This window comes from Anoplolepis gracilipes, chromosome 4, assembly GCF_047496725.1.
Source record: "Anoplolepis gracilipes chromosome 4, ASM4749672v1, whole genome shotgun sequence".
Classification (NCBI taxonomy): domain Eukaryota; kingdom Metazoa; phylum Arthropoda; class Insecta; order Hymenoptera; family Formicidae; genus Anoplolepis; species Anoplolepis gracilipes.
Window position 1 is genome coordinate 14,167,494 of NC_132973.1, and position 21,588 is coordinate 14,189,081.

General features: G+C 35.5%; 1 protein-coding gene across 1 annotated transcript in view; it reads right to left on the reverse strand.

Annotated features, from left to right (window-relative positions):
• LOC140664752 (protein Fe65 homolog) overlaps positions 1 to 21,588 on the reverse strand; it is a 143,414-nt gene that overhangs the window by 79,002 nt on the left and 42,824 nt on the right. The gene's annotated exons all lie outside the window — the stretch shown is intronic.

A 21,588-nucleotide genomic window follows, 5' to 3' on the forward strand; every position in this document is an offset into this window, starting at 1 on the left:
TGTCAGCCACATGCCGAGCTCATTACTGTTATGCCGCGCGTCATGACTGAAAAGCACCAGCCTCGTCGTCACAGAATGGCGATGTCGCAGCGAGGTCGGGCAACAACCAGCACAATCCTTCTAACTTTCAAGTAATTAAGTGCGTCGAAACTCGGTTAAGGCACGTGTAATTGCGTTTTATAAGGAGTCTCTGGAACGGCTTTTTGAGCCCGCCCTCGCAATGGCTTTTCAACGAAAGCACGGCCGAATACGTGACTAGATTGACAGAACGGCAAGCTTTGATTATCAACAAAGATTCATTTCCGAACAGACATGCGTTTGGTGTTATGTCAGGTTACATGCAAGATGATTTAAATTTGAATGGCTAAGAAAAGGAAGTTATAACATATAACGGCAGGAAGATTGTTTTATTTTTTCTAATTTAAATTACGAAATATTATACGGAAAGACATATGCACATTTCTAAATTATAATCTTTTTGCAACGACTAGTTGAAACTGTTATACATATAACGACACAATTCAACCATGTAATCAAATTTTTATTTTATTCGTGTTCTCTTTTATATATCACAAGTAAATGTATACTCAGTGGAGACGCATGCTTCGATTTTCTTTACGCGTAAGCTTGTTAGAGCCGGTTGCGAAATATTTAATCTTGTACAGTGTATTATCGCGTAACACGTCCGCACGTAATAACAAGAACTCGCCTTTGGCTGCGTTACGTTATCACCTCAATGTGAAAGTCCACGTTGTTCTATATTTGTTCTATATTTTATTATCCTTCTCTTTTGTTCGCGTTACCGTGTTGATGCGTCGTTCGAAAAAGACACCGAAGTCATTTCTTGCGTGAATGACACTCGCTTGTCGATACACCCGCTGTCCGTCGATATCGATTATGTAAAAATAATGAACGATAAAAATAAATAATAATAAAAAAAGAGATGTGTATGCTACTGGCAGATTAATCGTGATTGTGTCATTTTCGCGATGGTGTCGTCAGCGAATCGAGAGATCCGCTTGAGCGTTTATAAATTCGCCAGATAACGCCAATCACCTAGCAAATGTCGATGATGAGAATCAGCATCGATTTCCGGTCGCGAGGCAATTCGCATCGAGGTATCATCGGGTGGTTGCCGACGGATTGGAAACTCATGATAGAGGGTCGGAAGTGACGAACGAATTTGATAAATCGGTCTAGCTTCGAAGCAACAATTAGTTAATGCACGAAATTGCTGCTGCAATTCCTATTTCACATGGTCATATGAGATTTGCGAAATATAGTAGTTATAAAAATAGCGCATTAATGTTTTTTTTTTTTTTTTTTTTTTTTTTCCCTTTAAGTATTACAAATATATCTCGAGAAGATTTTAATAAAACGTATTTTGACATTTATATAAGAAGATTAATTTCAATTAACATTTTCTATTTATAATGTATTTGTTGCAACATATCTCACATAAATAACCTCGATAATCGCGATGACGACCAAAAGTCTGAGGCAGTAGAGCATAACTGTTCGTAGTGGATAATTGTTTGGGGAGTAACTGCAATCAAAAATTAAACGGAAAATAGCATCGTTGCCGAACGTTGCACTGTCTACCGAAAATGTTTATTAATTTTGAGATAATAATATATCTCTTATACGGTCCAAATATACATTTTACGCGCCATTAAAGAAATATCGAAAATCGTTACAGGCATAGATACAAAGATGTATTTATTTCCCTTCTCTTCAATATATATTATTAGTTAGAAAATAATATTCAGTATATTAATTTCATTATCAATCGAGAAATATTGTACTGTGGAAACGCACCGTGCACAATTTCAGTAACGTTTTACGCATGATCGAACAAGATCGACTCGAGGCTTTTTCACACGAATGAGCAAGATCGACTCGAGGCTCAATGATGTATTGCCGGAAGTTGACGAGTAAGTTGGACAAATTGGCGGCCAATATCGACGCAACAATTAGCTAATGCATCGAATGGCTCGCCATCGCTGTTGCAGCAGCGCGATATATGCGAGTTTACGAGCCGATGGGAACTCTCGGGCCGCGAGAAAATTCGCTTTTCCAGACACCCTCGGCCCAACCCCGCCGATAATTGCGGACCATAAAATGCGATCCAACGTTCACCACTCCTACGTCCGAACCCTCGCCTTTTCCACACCGCGCTGGAAAGAACTCACCATCTCTTTTTTTCTGCCTATCTTTTTCTCTCTCTTCTCTCGGATATTTGTGCGGTGGAAAACCGACAATCGCCATTCCGAAAGAAAGGAGTAGCGGTTACGAGGGTGAATCCCCGCGTTTTCTCGGAGATTTTTAATGGTTATCGTTTTTTAATGGACCCGCCGCAGCACGTATGGCCGTTTGAAAAGATTACGGCAGAACAGACGCATTTTTGTATTAATGGCGAGAGGTCGAGAATTATTTGAATGAAACTTGGTAGTACGAAAAAATCGGCGAAAGATAATTCAAATTGTTATCGAGTAAATATTTAATTCAATATAATATTCTAAGAATCTTATTATTATTATCATCTTGTTGCATTAGCTTAGTAATTAGTGCATTAAACGAGAACAAATGTTATCGAATAAAGATAAAACATTAATATTGTCAATAATGTTGCATAATAAAGATTATTTAATTAATCTAAAATAATAAAAATCTTTTAAAAATTGATATATGTATAATGTATATGATTGCACTCGTTTCAGATTTATGTCATTTTCAGTAAAGATTGCAGATGATTGAACTATAATTCTATATTAATTTGGTGCAATTCCGAAATTACGCAATTTACACGTATCATTATTCCGAACGCATGATTATGCAATACGTGACGATTTATACCAACACGAATTAATATTTAGCGCACCATCGGGTAACATTACGTTATACGTTCAATCACCGAGTCAGTGCTCTTTAAAATGACACACGCGGCAATGCGGCGATATTTATTATCATTAACCGGACAAGCGAATACGCGTGTTTACGCGCCCAGATACGTGTTCGCGATACGATGGAGGTCACATCGTCGGCCGTAAAGATTTAATCGATTCCCGACCGAATCGCGCACACACGGAAAACACATACGACATACATTGCAAGTCCCGATTTCGTCCTTTTTTACTATTCGAATAGCGTATTCGGCTACCTACTCTGATGTCACGTTGCACTGATTTCGTACAATCGAATCCGTATCAAAACGACCAACACATCTATACCAGGTCAAGCCTGCCTCTCAATCTTTTAAATAACACAGAAAATAGTCGACTATATATTGTATATATATATATATATATATATATATATATATAAAAGAAAAAAAATTCCTCGTTCTCTTTCGCGCGATAAAAGTTTTATTACAACTTTGATAAACGACATTTCGAAAATGATTCTCATCATCTCTTTAATCAAATGTTTCTTTATTCTCAAAGTAACACCCAAACCTACGATTTAACTTTGAAATTAGACGTAACCATATTCTCGTCGACCTTGTCACTTCTGGTCATTATAAATTTTTTTATGGGCTTTCGATCACGTCGTGTGTTAGCGATACTTATCGGCTGCGGACTGTGATTTCGTCCTTCTCGTTATTCGCGCCGCGTACTTAACCCGCCATCGCTAATCTATCGTAATTGATCGTGCGCAGTTACGTAGCAAAAACCTTCTCTCACGATTTTACATTCTCTCGCTGTGTGGTATATTATTACCCCAAAATCAAACTGTTTCACGGTAGACAGTAACGACGCTATCTTCCGTTTAGTTTCCAATTGCAATTAGCCACCAAGCAATTATGCTCGACTGCCTCTGGCTCTTAGTCATCATCGATCGAGGTTACTCATGCGATGTTGTATGATAAGATGTTAATAATTATGTTCTCTTTTATATATATATTCTTATATTCTGAGATCTTTACTTTTTCAAATTGCAAAAATTATAAAAGACTATATTTAAGTTGTAAAAAAACGATAAAGTACGAAATAGTTCTAAAAATTTTTAAAATTTTGTAAACAGCAATAGATTTGTCCCCAAGTTTTTTGAACATTTTAATTTTTCTCTTTACAGCGTTCCATTCTTCAAATGCGAAAATATAGAATAAATGTTTCGCAAATTGATGCAAAACGTCACAATGCAGAATGAAATTCAGAATACAATTAAATCTTTTTCATCATTCATATCTTGTCAACTCGTTGATTGTTCTAATTTCGCGTGATCAAACGCGTATAATGAATTGTGCTTTCGACTATTGTCGGTCACGCAACTAAAGTTTTTCGCACAATTTTATCGTGCGTGTGCATTTCTACTTGATTATGGAATGCGTGAAGAATGGAATTGATACCGAGACCTTTTGTGTCGCGAAAGTACAAAACTAGAAATGTATCTGACAACATAATTAAGTGCTTGATTGAACTGAGACTGTCAATTATATATAAATAAGAATTAAGATGCTATTGTAGCAAATATATTAAAGAAAAATACGAGAGTAATTTTCATTATAGTATTTGTTCAGCCAGATGTTAGCGTTGTTAAATGAAAGACATCATTTTTGTCGAAAAATTGGCTTATAATTTTGTGTACTATATGAAACATATACGAATATAAGTGCGACTAATTCGACACGAGGGGCACTACTGTCTTCTAATTAATCTAAACATATATTGGAGAATGTAAAAAGAAGGAAGGATCTGGAGCACGTTCCACTTATCGCTGATATATATTGTATAAATTAAAGATATCAGATATATCATAAAAATAATTATTCAAGACATTTGTGATTAAATTTATCGATAACTTCAATCATGATTATTCTGACAAAAATTGGTAAACTCCAATGTGTATAGTTGTATTCGAAGATCACAGCTATATTAAAATTAATCAATAATATCTCAAGAGAGAGGAGGTCGAGTATTACTATATATTGAACACGCGTTCAATACGAGTGACGTATCAGTCGCTCCGTAAAGTCGCAGAACGTGCTCAAGAAGGAGACGACGACGGGGGACATATAACTTACGATTCACTCCGTGGAGCACCATCGTTGCCGCGTTCTACACAACTATAAAAGTGTCTTCGACGGCACCCACCGTGCGCGTACCCGTTATGTCTCTCTATATCTCGAAGGAGCGAAAGAGACCTCGCACCTGAACCACCTCCGCGCGCGCGATTAGTTCATTCTCTCGTGAACGAGCACGATTCGGGAAGGGCTGAATTTCCGAAATAACGCAAGATTCCGAGTTTGATTTCCGAGTTCAGCTCGAGCGATGCATTACCGTATATCTGACGCGAGAAATGCAATCGTCGATATACTTTACTTTTTCATCGGATGTCACTTGGGTCGCGACAATGTGTGGCTCGATTTCTTTCTCTTTCTCCTCTATTTCTCTCTTTCTCTAGCTCTACCTCATCTTATCGGAAGTCAAGTTATCAAGCTCAAAAGTTCACGGGAAACGTCGACCGTCAAGAATAATTATTACGACGAGGCCTTTCGAGGTCACGAGCGGACAAATGCCACCCCGAGACGTTGGGGCGTCGCGGTCGTCGCAGTGTGACTGGCGAGACTCACGATCACCCCCTTCCACCCCTGTTCGCGCGCACCGCGATCCCCTCTACCAGTCGGTAGAGTTCTCTTTCACCACCCTCCAGCGCCCTCTCTCTCTCGCGTCACTCGGCCACCCCTGCATGTGCGTCCCTGCTCCTCTTTCTTTGTCGCTCCATCAGTGAATCTACCAGCATTTATTTCCTATCTTTTTCTCTCCTATTGTATGCTCCATCTATTTCATCCCTTGCATCATGCGCTTTTCTTCTTCATCCCCTGAGATTTTTTATACTTCTGTCTCTTTTTCTATCTCGTTCTTTCTTCTTTCTCCATTGCTCCATCTACCCCTATCTACTTTTATCTCCCTCTTTCTCTTTGTCACACTCTCGCACTTCTCCCTACTCGCCTTGTCGCGCGCGTCTCCTTCTGTCTCTCAGCAACCCTCCAGACACTGGCCAGGCGGGCGGTCACGTGAACATCGGCTCGACCAATCGTGCGCCGAGTGACGTCATCCGCGTAGGTTCTCGCACAGTTCGGGAAAGAAGTCGCGGGCGTAAGGGTGCATTTGTGGATCCCAGGGGGAGATGTGCCACGACTGGAGTAGGGATGGATGTACCAGTCGATTCGATCTATGGACGATGTGTGATGCAACGGCAGGACTGACGATACTGATTGGGATCCTATGAGAAGGATCAAGGTACTATCGCGCTCGGTTTATCCGCTGCAGTTTTGCTACAAGTATCCTTCCTTTCATTTCTTTGAGGAATAATACATTTCTTTCTTTGAAGAATAATATATCACAGAATTTTTTAACGATTATTGACATATTACATCTTTTCTAAGATTATTCTTTGTATTTTACTTGTATTTTACTTGTATTTTACTTATGAAACTGTCTCTAGCTAAAATTTCTACATTTGAAAGTGGAAATGACGAATTATATATTTTATAATCTGCATATATTTTTATAATAATTTATATAATTTCTCTCTAATTCTTTCAAAAGAATTTATAATTAAAAAAATTAAACTATGTGAGTTGATGACAGAATTTTTAATTTAAAATCCTTTCATACTTTTTTCAATTTCCCATTTAGTTTCCCTTTTATTTTGCAAACAGTCTACGTTCAACCTTTTCCTTTTTATTTTAATGTATTTATATATTTTTTATATTTATACATTCTACAATATTACATCTCCATTATACTCAAGACCTATTCAAAAACTCTGTAAATTTATGCAACCTGACATATCTTTCCCTATATCCAATATTAACATCTCCAACTGCATTTGATCTATTAATTCCGCAACAACATAACTTTACATTCGCGAAAAAATTTTATCTTGTTTACCTAACCTACTCCGTCCCAGAGAAAAGTCCTCGATATTAGTTGCAGATTTTTTGCCTCCGGCCAGGACGCTTCTCATCTGTACTATGAAACCGGAGGCAACGTACGACTATAAATTGCGTCGCACCGAGAGCGGCTCATACGGAGGCCCATTTTTCTCCCGGCCGGAAAATGGGTTAGTGCCGAAAACCTTCCTGTTTGTATTCCGTGCTCGGGCCCTTTTTTCCTCTTCACAGACGTTACGGGCTCGTCGTCACCGAAATGAAATTCCGCGCCGCATAGCCAAATGTGACGTGGACCGAAGAAGCGCTAAATTAACGTTACATGTGATTCTCGTAAAAGGATATTTCCCATAAAACATCAGAGTGATAAATCAATTATAAACAATTATAAAAATTATTTTCCATTAATTTAACACTTATAGCCCGGACTCGTTCATTATATAATGATTAGTATGTAAATTTGTTTGTTTCGACTGGTGTAATCTCATTACGTCTTAATCCTTCACAATAAATGTCAACTCGTATATGTGTAATATAAACACATATGCATTATTATTATTTATAGACAAAAGTATATATATACGAAAATCAATTAACATCTTAATGATTTAATGAATACTTGGTATGTTCGCCAGATTTCATATTAGTGAGCCATTTTTGTATCTATCTATGTCTTTTATGAAGACAAAAAGTACTAAAATTATTAACAGTAAAATAAAAAATAATAAAGTTGAAAGAATAGAAGTTTATAGCATTTAATATTATGAAACATTTTAGCGGCAAAAAATCTCTTTGGTGGCAAAAACGCGTCTCGCGACTTCGCCGTTACTGCGATCGGCCACTGCCAGATGTGGATTTACTGAGAAAGTTTTATGCACCGACTGAGAGAAAGGAAAAAAAGAAAATAGTAGAGAAGTCAGTCGTAAATCTTGTGCCTCGTAAAATTTTCCGTTCGTCTTTTATTTGCATTTCGCCGCAACTTTAGCCTTAGAAACCCTACTCGTAATTTATCCTTTCGTAGACAAGTGTAGGAAATAATGCTGGTTAATTCGCACCGATCAAATGTCGACATAACATGATGTCAGATTTTGATACCTGCTGAGAAAAATATCTAGAAATATACATGTTGTGAATTAAAAATATATAAATAAAGTTGTCCAAAAAATCAATATTTATTAATTTTATTTGACATAACCGTGTACGATATGATAGAATTATAGCAAATCTCGTACCCAATCTCGTATATGAGTTAAATCCGATGAACCACCAATTTGCAAATAATTAACAAGTGCTTACAGTCGTTGATAAATTGCATTTACAATTAGAAAGCAATTATTAAATAGAAATTGCGTCTGAATTGGTATATGTATAGTTCTAATGTTTCACATCATTGAAATTAATCAAATAACAAAGTAATATATATATATGTATAAATTACTTTGGTGTCCGATAATTGGTGAAAAACCTGTTAACAGCAGATTCTTGAGACCATTTGGAGACGATTTTTCCTCGGTGAAAATGTCGAAGCATCAATAATTTCCGAGTTATAAGCGATTGAAAGAAAAGATATTTTTCGCAAACTAAACTTTTTAAAGTCAAAAAATTATTAAACTACATTCTTCACTTAATTTCAGATAGCGTTTACTATAATAGAATTTTAATTTAAAGTTTAATTACAAAAATATATAATGATAAAAATTGGAAACTTGCAAAAAATAATGACGTCTCTCGATATTTTCGCTGAGGAAAAATCTATTCCAAATGATTTCAAGAATCTGCCATTAACAAGTTTTTCACCAATTACCGGACACTCTGTATATATACTAGAGAAAGAAAACTTATAATGATAAACAATATGTTCACTATGATATATAATGTTTTATAATAAAGTAAATCGTAGTTTTAGAATTTAAAGTAACTTAACGCCAAACGTTTCATCAATTTCAAATCTTTTAAAGACTTTAAATATTGAATCCATTGAAGTATTAATTTAACGTCGCACAACTTGAAAAGACCGTTTCTCCTTAGAAACTCGTTTAGCTTTTCTATTAAACGAACGCTTTTAAAGATTCAAGAGCCAGATTGCAATTTACAATAGATTGTTCCCTAGTAGATAAACGCGCATGCGAATTCGTCTTTAAGCGAGCATTTTCAGTACGTCGATTTAATCTCGAATTTTTGCGCCGCTGAACTCTCGCTGACCGGGAAAAAAATAATCCTTTTCAAATGCGACACGCGAGCGAAGCCATAAATCAAGTCAGGCGCAATAATTGAAACGCAGGCGCGAGCCATCAAAAAGCAACGATTTGATTCGCCCTCGCGAGGCGATTCTCGTTTTCTCTTGCCATTTTTGTCGTTTATTTTTTCCAATGTTGACATCAACATGTCGCGTGATTGTCAGATAATTCAAATCGCGCGAACATCCGTGATTTTTCGGTTAGCAAGCTCGCGAGAACGCCGGGAATGGGATAAAAATTTATTGTGCGTAGAAAATGGCAAAAAGGGAAAAGGGATAGACTGCTGGTGCGAGAGTAAAAAAAAAGAAAAAAAAAGAAAACATACAGTCGGACCTCTTATCCTACGACCATCTTATGCTACGAAACCTCTTATCCTACGACAAAAAATCTTCTCATACTACGACCGCGAAAGGGGAATTATACCCCCACTCTCAAATTTTTGTCGTAGGATCAGAAGTTTAAGCGGAAGATTTCGGACCGAAAATGTCGTAGGATAAGAGGTCCGACTGTAATTGCGCTTCATCCGTGATAAACTCTGTGTTACGTAACGACTCTACACTACGTGTCAAGGGAATTTTTCCCTAGAATTCGTGGTTGTATCGGAAATTTTATTGGATGCTGTTTGCAGTTTTTATTCAATTTCTACCATGCGTAGTACTATAATTATTCATTAAATTATTGTATTGCATGCAATCAAATGCGTTAATTTTTTAATTAAAGCGAGATGTCCTATTGTATTGTATATTTAAGTTATTATACATTTATATCTATACAGTTATATACGCATGCATGTGCATGTGCAAAAAATAAATTAAAACCTGACAGCAAAAGAAAGACTAAAAATAGAAAACTTTAAAAGTTATTTTTCATTGAAAACAACTTTGCGTAAAAAGATTCATAATATAAATCTAAATTTATTTAAACACGCACGCAAATATAGCTATGCAAAAGCATGTGCATTTAAATGAATCTACATTTAACTTGAAATTAAAATTGCCGTCCTTTCGAAACGCGCGAAAGCGTTGATTTCACGATTAATCTGACGAATGTATCCTCGTTGATGTGTAATGAATTTAAAGATAGATTATGCGAACACAATGTACCGATAAAATTTTAATGACTACGACGATTGCCCGCTCGTCGCGACAGAATGAACGCGATGTATGAATCGCGGACCGCGAATCGTAATGCAGTGCGGGCATTACATCGTGCGATGTATATCGTGCATTATTCCGCATATTATTGTCTGCGCCACGCCAATGAAAACCGGTGCCTAATGACCCGCACAAATCATTGGCCGAGCATTGTCCTGTGTCGTGTGACTGCGAACTAGGTGCATGCACATGACAGCGCAGCAAAAAAGTTCCCTGTTTGCTCGTGAATTTGTCAGCACACCGATTGTTAAGCTCGTTGCACGTGACGCTGTTAATAATTGTAACAAGATTTGCAGTTGTGTTCCACAAACTTAGTAGCCTATTTTGGTGACACAATATTTTATATATTTAAAATTAAATGATTAAAAATGTGACCAAAAATATTTTTTTTTTTAACGTAAACAAAAGTGCATATGTGTGTATCTACTTTAATTTCTTTTTTTAAGTTTTTTTTTTTTACGGAAGACAGACAAGTTCACGATTATAATTATTCAAATTATATATATATCTATGTTAAAATTGTATAATTCACAGATAAAAATTAGAATCTCTTTGTTAGCTCTTTTGTCCCGTACAAAATTTAAAAACGTGAAATTAAGTAATATTAAAAACGCAGAATTACGTAAATGTTACGTGATAACATTTTGACGAAAAAATAAATTTTATGTTTCTTAGGTGAATAACTACATAGGTTACCTAAAAGGGAATAAAACGTGAGTGGTTTGCGAATGGAGCCAGATCTTAATAGAACAAAAGAGAACGGAGCACTTGTTTCACGGCGTTTTTCCTGTTTTCACACGTAGTTTATATATTTGAACAGAAAAAAATCGCACTTTTTTCCCGTTTTAGTTGAAAAGATAAAAAAAGATTGCAGTGAGAGAAACAGTTATTATATTTTCATGTGGCCGACGACACCGAGTTACGAATATTTCTTGTTTTATCGTAATCTTTTTTGTTTTGTTAAAAAAAAAAATATATATATATATATATATATATATATATATATATATATAATCATATTGTATATATTTATATCTGCGCTAGTTTTGAGATAAAGACGTTAGTTTTGTGGACAAAATTTTGCAAAATAACAATGCACATTTATCTCTTAATAGAAATTAGTCATCGTTAGCATAAAATATGATTTTCCTCGCTTTCAAGATAGAAAACCAAAATAAAAAATAGAAACTTTGATATAACAAATTACACTATATATGTTGTTAAAAACTATCACCGCGAAACAACCGATATTTTGAATAACCAACAAATGAATTAGATGCGTATAATACAACTCGGAATAATTTGAGATCGTATTTAAAATCGTTCAATACCACGGTATCTCGCCGAGTCAATTTCATTAAAATTTCAACATCATCTGCCTCGAGTAATTACCGAGGGCTCGTTGTTCTAGCAATGCTACGTCGCCGAGCAAGAAAGAAAAGACTGAAAAGATGGGGATGCAGGATGGAGGAAGGAAAAAAGAGAGAGAGAAAAAAAATAGGTTGCTGTAGGAGCAGGAAGCGGATATAAATCGACGTGCAGCGCAGCGCTCGTAATTGCGTTCGACGACGACGGCAACGACGACAGCAGCAGCGTCGCTTTTAATTAATGCGACACACTTTTTTCCCTATCGTTGAAAAGTGCCACATCCTCGTAATCCACACCGCGGCTCCCTTCCGAGTCCGTACGAACGCGATGGGGGTTCGTTAAAAAAAATGGAAGAAAAAAAAATCCGTCGACCCTCGAATGCACTGCCTGTTGGACCCGATGTCGTTCTCCGTCTCCCGACCTTTTCTCCCATCTCGCGTAGCGAATTGCGTGTATTTGCGTTTGCTCTGGCTTCACGCGACATAGATTAACGAACTAAATGTGGAGGATGTAACGAGTGTATTTAGAATAGAGCAGTACAGGACTTTGGCATCTTGGATTGGCATTGGAAGCGTGCACTCCATTTATGAATAAATATCGAATTAAAGTCTCTCCAAGTATATTTAATTGTGCCCTATTATATATATATATATATATATATATATATATATATATATATATATATATATATATATATATATATATTATTTTATATAAACTAAATTTTATTTTTTTAAAATAAATTATTCTTTAAAAATCTTTTTCATTTTTTTTGTTTTACACTAACTCGTTGACGAAACAGTACATTCACTGAGAAAATAAGTCGGAGGACGGAGAAACGCAAAGAGAGTGGTCAATTCTCTGAGTGCGAGGGATGGTCTGTCGTGTCCTGCGGCAATTTCCGTCCTCGAATTGAAATGTTATTACGTTAGTGACACGTTCGGGTATTCCTCGTACTTCCATTTTATTTTCTGCCTACTGGCTCTCTCTCTTGTGAATGTAATTTCAGTGAACAAGTGCATAAAAAAATAAAAAAATTAAGAGAGAGAGAGAGAGAGAGAGAGAGAGAGAACATCTGTAATTTTCTTAAAGAAATTACATCACAAAAGAAAAATTAAATAATTAAGAGAAATAAGTAATTTGTTTTAAATGCTAACATATGTTTAATAACAGAGTGTCTACTCGAATTTTGTAATAAAATCTCTTGATTTTCCAAATATTTTTGTTCAAAATTTCAAGTAAAGGAAATATTTTCAAAACTTTTTAATACAATTTTCTCTAAAATAAATTTTTTTATTACATGCATTTTCTAATTTTTTTTCATTCATAAGAAAAACACGGAGCCTCTTAAGTTTCAATGTTAGATTTATAAACGTACTAAAAAAACTAAATAACTTTCATAAAATAATTTTTCATTAATATAAAATTTTTATTTCTTTATCATTAAAAGTTACAAACAGTATTTCATATTCAATATTATGTTAAAACATTAAGTATATAAACAATATATATATATATATGTGTGTGTGTGTATATTGTATATATAATATTTATACGAGACAAACTGAGATTAAGTTAACGTTGGCTTTATCTGCCGACGATGTTTTAAGTGTTTTTTGCCAGACTTTAAGTGCTTAAAAATTTCACAATAATATACAAAAAGTTTTTTTTGTTTAATAGTCAGAACTATTTATTTAATTTTTTCAAGAATTCTAGAAAAATACTTTATTAAAAATAAAACCAAAACTCTCAACAATTAATGCGTTTCCACACACACGATTTCACACAATTAATGCCAGTTTCACACACACGACTATTTACAAGATGAAAAACAAAATTATCAAAAAAAGAATTTTCGAAAAATTTCTCTAAATCCCAATAAAATTCCATGAGACTTCTCTGATTTTTCCAAATACAAAAATTCCTGAATATTCCTATGTTTTTCCATGTTTTTCCAGAGAGTAGATACCGTAAATAAACAAATCTAACTTAACAAAAAAGTATAGAAATTTTACGTAAAAAAAAGAAACAAAAAAAAAGAACGGATACAAGAAGAAGAGCTTGACATGATCTGCAATCTAATTTGCTTCCAAGAAAGAAGAAAATAGGAAAAACGGAGCGAAACGTCGAGTCGTTAATCCCGACATGCAGTACCTGCGAAGCGGATTCCGTGCGGGAAAACGACAGGACTACGGAATCGAATTAAATCCTGGATATACGATTTGCAGGGAGCATATCCCGGCCTGCGAATCACCGAAGATTCGTTCGAGATTTCCCGGCGTGAGTCACGTGCAATCGAAAAAAAGGAATTCGACGGGCCGTTCGCCGCGATGTAATTTATGTATGCACTTTTGTGAGAATTTCACGATTTCGTAATTCGTGAGAAATTTCGACGAATCATTCGCGAAACAATTTCATTTTTAATTTAATTACCGATTCAATAAATATTACATTTTATATAGATTAAGATCTAAATTAATTTATTACTTCATTTTCTTGATTATTTTATTACCTCATTGATTTTGTCAGGAAGAAAACGTTCGAGAATGTTACATGTATTTTCATATCGCAATTATATGTAAAACAATTATTTAAATGTGCAAATTTAATAGTTTAATTAAATTATATTTAAATTAGTTTGATAAAACGCTAATGAAAATTGATGAAGATTACATCGTGTAAGGTACGAATTTTGCAACAATTTACATCGAATTACAAAGATACATCGTAAAGCTTCGTTTACGAGTTTAACGATCTCGCATTCCAACGAGTTTCTCTAGTCGCGGTTCATGAGAACTTTCGCCAAAAATCTCGGAATTTAATTTCCATAATCATGACCCAAACAATCACTTACCTTGACGACTCACGATTCGCAGTATATAGACTTCTTTTCTCTTAATTCACTGCATATTTTTCTTTCTCCCATTATTTTCAACATTCAACTAGACCATCTTGGGCATCACAACGCCTCGAATCTCACAACCAGAAGATGGAAGAAAAAAAGAAAAAAACCTGAGCCACGCAGCAGTCTGATGTCTTGAAAACAGGAACATTCTAGTGGTTTAATGCTAGTGTCGTCCATCCTCTGTGCAAGGGAATGAACCAACGTTGCTACTTCTATCACCCTTCTTTATTTTCTTTTCACTAAAATGAGATAGAGAGAGAGAGAGAGAGACAGAAAAGAGGAAGGAATAGAAGAAAAAGAAGAAAAAAAGTTGAAGCGAGTAGGAAGATAACCACACACATTCCGGGTAGCGAATTTTTTCTCGCGGTGAAAAGAGGGCAGGAGTAAAAGACGATGCCACAGGTGCAGAGAGAGGGAGATCTCGTGACTTTTATTGCAACGGACCGTGTTAATCCCGAGCACCCATAAATTCATCTAGTAGGAATTGCTTCTTAACCTCGCCGGTATCGCGCTAAATTCCTCCTGTCGAAGTTTTAACTAACGTACGTGATCTTTCTTTATTACCGAAGAAAAGATTTTTGTCTCGTATATTTATGGTAATTATTAAGTTAGTTATCATCGAGCATTGTAATTATTGCAATATTGATTTATGCATAATTACGCGTAATAGAATATTGCAAGCAATATTATTCTATTTATATATGTAATATCAATCATTTTTTAAATTAATAGATCAGATGTGTATTATGTACTCCGAGAGACTAATTATCTGGTATAATTATTCCATTTTCGAGACAAGGGCAAAAAAGAAGGAAAATAATTTGCCATGGCAATTCGAAGGATTGCAACGAGAGGTCGACAGAAAACCGAAGGGAAAAAGCAAACTTTTAATCAGTCGGTCTCCCCATTATCCCCAACAACCATTCCGATTCTTCGAGGTTTCAGCTCTCCCCCATACCCCCCCCCCCACCCGTCTCGTTGCTAACGTGGGACGGTACATCCGCCAAATTACATCGTCGCTAATCCCTTCTGGTGGCACTAATTAGCTCTCCCGATTCCTACCGTCATCGATCCTAAGCGACAACCTGGTAATTCGATTCTCTCGCTCGCGATGCGGCTTGCAACTTGAGAGTTACGTTAATATGCGCGATATTCGAAACCACCCGGATCAAAGAGCCATATTAATACGTGCATGGGAGCGTATATCTATGCTGCAGAATGGATGGCGACGTTAAAATCACGTACGACCGAATCGTCGGAATTCTTACCGCCTAACACCATTCGATTCCTATACGATTCCACACACATTCCGAGGTCGTCCTTTTCTTTTACAACGATTAATTGCATTTTAAAAAAATTGTGACCTACATTTTTAATTTGACTGAAGTTAAAGGGTTTCTTTAACAAATTCATCAAAGCCGTTTTGAAATTCACGTGTCGCGAATTTTCGAAAAATACATATTTGAATATAATGTGACGATTTCACGATGGGAATTTTTGCGGAAAACCTCGGGGCAAATTGTTGTGAGTAAAAAGTGCAGTTTCTTCGTTCGCGTGCATTGCAAACCCACCTGCGCTTCTACACGGCGCAATTTGCATGAACGTCCCTGTTTTGAAGCCCGTCGGTGGTTTTCACCATTTTATAGCTTTTATGCGCGCGACCGCGAAAATCCAACCCATATTTTCCGCTGTTCTGTTACATGATCGCCGAAAGGAATAAAAATTATTTTTATTAAATCGAGATTGGTTAAATTAAACATTTTTTTAGCTTACTTAATTTTTCAGCGTCATAAATAAAACAATCAATTCCATAGTTATTTCGAAAAGAAAGTATAATATAATTATTTAATTATTGAATTTTTAATCTTTGAAATTAGAGAAAAATTAATGATAGCTTCTTTTAAGTTTTTAAAGTGAGTAGCGTAAAAATAAACCAAAAAAAAAGCATTAAATTATGTGCTACTAAAAGATAAAACGATAATATAACATATTGAACAATGCTAATTTAAGTATTGCGGCACAGAAACAAGAATCTACAAATCTCAACCGAACGAAATTTCTTGTTTCTTGTTACTTGACAAATAGTGGGAAGGGAGTGACAAAGAATTAGCTGCACATCGAAACGGCGGCGGAAACACGTGTCATCCAGAGCAAGAAGCGAAATCTTTCCTTTGAATGTGCTTAATTGCAAGAACAGTTTCGTTTCTAGAGGAGAGGTCAGACAGTCTGACGAGAAGCACGGAAATGATTAACGACAAAAGGAGAAGACCTCATTGGATCTCCGGAAACAGACTGAAGGACGTCACAAAAAAGAAAAAAAAAAAAAAAAAAAAAAAAAAAAAATAGACTGAATCTCGAATCCGACGAAACTGCTAGAAGCTGGTAATTACCCGATAAAATTCTTCCGCGCGAATAAGAAAGGAAGGTTCACCCCCGTTATACTCGTTATCCCTAAACGACCCGTTTGTTCTTATAGTGTCCATAAATCAAATTCTCATAATTCTTTCAACTTCACTTTCAGCTGCGTTCTTGTTGGGAGTTGTTATATATGACCTATCTCAATTACCATATTTTTTTCTAAAATTGCAACTTTTCCTACTTAATTTATATCTAACATATATCTTATATAATTTAAGATCACATAATTTTATAATTTTAAATCTTATATAGATTAATTCCGTAATATTTGCTATATCTGATACGTACAATAATCATCTCGGATATCTGGGACAAACAGCGAGTTTCTATCGCAAACACACAAAATGCGTTAAAAGTGTGCCCGACAACGCGTTTTCAATCGCGCGACACTCTTCATTAGTCACGATTAACACGAAATAATAGCGTCAGCGCGCGATCGATAATGAAAAATAATTTATCGCGCCGGGGCGAACTGGGTCATTGATTCGCTTTGCGTTAGTTGTCGGGTAAGTACCTGATAACCAAATTTAACTCCGACGAGCTTTGTAATAAACGGATAAGTAAATACATTAGTTGCCGTAGTAACGTATAAATGCGTGATCCTGTCGAATGCGCCGATAGCGATTCTTCGTGTAATCGGTTATCCTCGTTTATCGTAACTCGCGTGATTGAATTACTTTCCGATGCGCTTGAAATACACATACATTTCAGAGACAATCGCGCGTAAATTATTTGTCGCGGTGGAAATGAAAATGGCTCTCTCGTGCAAAGTAACGAAACGTTTCTTGGTAAACAGCATAGATTATGGAAAAAATCCAAATACAAAGATGGATGTCATCATCTGTGAGCTTCGCATAAAAACGTGAAAATTATAACGAAGCGTCGGGAAAGAACACCGCAATTCTGAGCGGGCGATCGGTCTGACGCAGCAAATAGAAAATAATACCGGGGCAAGCATTGTTCTCGTTTCGCCCCTTCTATTTCCCTTGATCCACTCGACGTTCGTGTCCTGCTATTGCAGGATCATCCGCGCTATTGTCGTGTTTTGTCTTTATCCCGCTTTCCTCATTTCCCTCCGCGACCCTTTCTCTATCGTAGTGTAGTAGTGGTAGTAACTCGCATCTCACCCCGTTTTTTTACTGCTCCGCCTCGAACGGCATACGTATTCCCATTTATTAGTCGGGGGGGTTTAAAAAAAAAAGAGATGGAGAGAAAAAGAGAGTCGTGACAGATTGCTACGTTTATTCTGAGAGAAGAGGCGATGGCTGCCTACATTATTTATCACATCCGCTTATTATAGCTATTCCGCCGCGAGCTGATTATTGACGCGAAGAAAATTTACACCGGTATTAATGTATAAGAGTTTGAATCTGTCGAGAAGATACAAATTTATTAAAAAGATAAATGCAAATAAATATATAAAGATTATCGGCAAAATGCTGGTACTTTGCACAAAGCTGTGCGAAAGCTTAATATTTGCTCCATAAAAGATTGCAGTAATGCAAAAATATTTTATTATTGATTTTAGCTTACACCTATCATTCTTCATTTCCCGACATTGTTATTTGATTCGATAAAACATATTTCTATCAATCGGATTCTTTCTCTACTTTTTTCTTCTTCTCTTCTCTTCTCTTCTCTTCTCTTCTCTTCTCTTCTCTCTCTCTCTCTCTCTCTCTCTCTCTTTCTCTGTCGCGATTTGTCCCTTCCTGCATATCGTCCATATTTTATCCTCCCTTGAGAAGGGATGATGAAGGCCGATCAGGCCGCGACAGATTGAAACGTTTATTCGAAAGGGTGAATGCGTAACAGTATGGTGCAGCGTGCCGGTTGTGATTCATTACACGCGTGCCGATGAAATATACTTTCTCGGCGCGCAAATGAATACGAAAACTAATTTTCGATGGCTATCCTGGTGATTCGACCTCGTTTTTCAATTTTCCACGCGCTCCGTCACCACCGTCGCGACGTAATCGTGAAATATGATTATTCTGTCTCTCGTGTAGATTATTTTTAACGCTCGACTCCTCTCCTTCTCTCATTTTCGTTTGTATTTGTAGTCGTCGAAAATCAACGAACGATCGATCGGTACAGAATCGAGTCAGGTAGAAGCGATATCCAATCATGCCGACTTTTGAACAGCGATATCGTGCAATCCGGCGAGTTGATTGAAATATCCGACGCGCTCATTTTTTCCACGACGAGATTTTCACCGGCCGCGGATTGTTTCCGCAATTTTCCACGTGTTTCCTGGAAACACTCGTGAATATCCCATTTTTATGATCCAACAAACTTTTCGCACGCAACGCGTATTGCTCAGAGTTAATCTGATTGAACACGAACATAATATACTTCTCTATTTATCAATCCGTTTTATTTTTTTTATTTTTTTTTTTTTTTTTGCTTACGATATTTTTTCTCTTGCGTAATATACATTTAATACACATTTAGATTAATTAATAAAAGTACAAATTTTATCTATTATCGCGATATAATTTGAATATCCATTCGCAAGCTTTTATTGAATTTAAAAACGAATTTAAAAATCTAGATATGGAACGCAACAAAGTTTAACGAAGCTGTAACAGAGAACGATACAATGATCGACGTGGGTCTCGCTTTCGTGAGAGTCCATGTGAATTCAATAGAATTTCGCCAAAACTCTCAGCCAGATCTGGCAGCTCTCCGAGGTGCGCCGACAAAGTTCAACTATTTTGCTGCCAGACGACAAGCGATCGCACTGGTCTTGTTCGCGATAATAGACTTTTAAACTGTCGATATATTGCATTGAAAAGGAATGATAGCAATACCCAATTAAATATGTATGTCTGACTAATATGTAAGTCTGTGTAGCGTATTATATATATTAATTTTGTCATAATTTACAACGCAACGCGCAAATTTAGTAAAATCTGCAATTAAGCAGCTATAAGAAAATTTATAAAGTTACAAAGTTTATTCTTTTTAACTAAACTTCTTATACTTTTTGTTTTTTCTCTCTTCTTTCCATCTTTTAAATACATAATATATATATATATATATATATATATATATATCTCATTTTTAGAGTACATTAATGTAAGACTATAAAAAACAAATCTGTAGCTATATCAAAAAATCGTTATGTTTCGAAACAATTTAATTTTTCACAAAATTTGTTTTCATAAATGCCAGAATTTCTCTTAACCAATAATTAATATATAATTGTTCACACACATTAAAATGATCAGAAACATTAAACAGGAAAAACATTAAATTAATATAAATAACATTTAATAATTTAACCGAATGCACAAACATGTCATTAACATAATTGAAGAAAGATATAAAAAATGTAAATAAGTCAAAAATAATATATGTATAAAAAATAATATATAAAAAATTGATCTATGTAGATGCATTTAGATTTTATGCTGAAAAGTTTCTAAATTTTCTACTCTCTCTAATTCTTGTCTACAAGAATTAAAAAACATTTTCTCTGTTCTAATATATTAATATATATTTTAAATATTATTTTTGTAAGTTAACGCGTGTCTAATGTCGGATAATGCTAAGCCGAACAAATTATCGACACGAAAATATCCTTCTTCGTTCTATTCCCATAGAAAAAAATCGTTATATCAAAAACCGCGATAGGAGTAAATTATCCGTGGATTAAGAGTATCGTTCACGCGTAAAGGAGGATCACCAATTTCTAAGGGATCTCTCGGATATGTGAAACTCCATTTTTCCGGACGACCGTTACGAAAAATCGGAATCGAGCCGTAGAGCGATTTATTAAGATCCTCGACCATCTCCCAAGCAGAAAGTAAACCGGAGTTGGACGACGAAACGAGGAAAACTGACCAGGAGAGGAGTCAAGAAGAATGACCGTAAGACGCGGCTCGTCCTAGAAAACCTTAACGTTCTGCACAACTGTGGGATCTCATTCTCTTTCTCTGTTTTTTTTTTCTTGGAGAATAAGGTATTAACTGCGGAATATTTCCCGAGAGCGGTAGAAATAAATCTCGCGACGTCATATCCATAAACATATTTTTACCAGATAAATCTTATCGAGACTAAAAAGGTAGAATTTCATAAGAATCGCGATGCTTTGCATGAATTGGGCAAATTTTCAAAATGTAAAGAATACTACTAAGTAATAATTCCTTCACACATTTACGATTTTCTTATATTAATATTATCCACCGTTAAATTTCATCATGACATATACTTATAAAATTGCCAATTATTCGCAATTGTTATTTCCCAATTCGATATTCATCTCTCGTATGTGACTCGACGAATGAATGATTTTATAACTTATTCAGAAAATCTTATAACTTACTCGAGAAATGATATGCGATTTAAGTTCATATATTGAGAAAGATCATTAAACGCTAACTTACACGCCGAATTCAAGTCAACGGGAGTCGATTGTATAATTTCACAATTCACATCTTTTCTATTCCAAGTTTACCGACAAATTATTTTCGCAACACAAATTTGTCGTTATATGTGTGTAAGATATCTCGTGAATAAAAATGTAAATACATTTTGCTGATATTTAGAATTATTAAAAAAAAAAAAAAAAAAAAAAAAAACAAATTAAAGGTAAAAATTTAATATTAT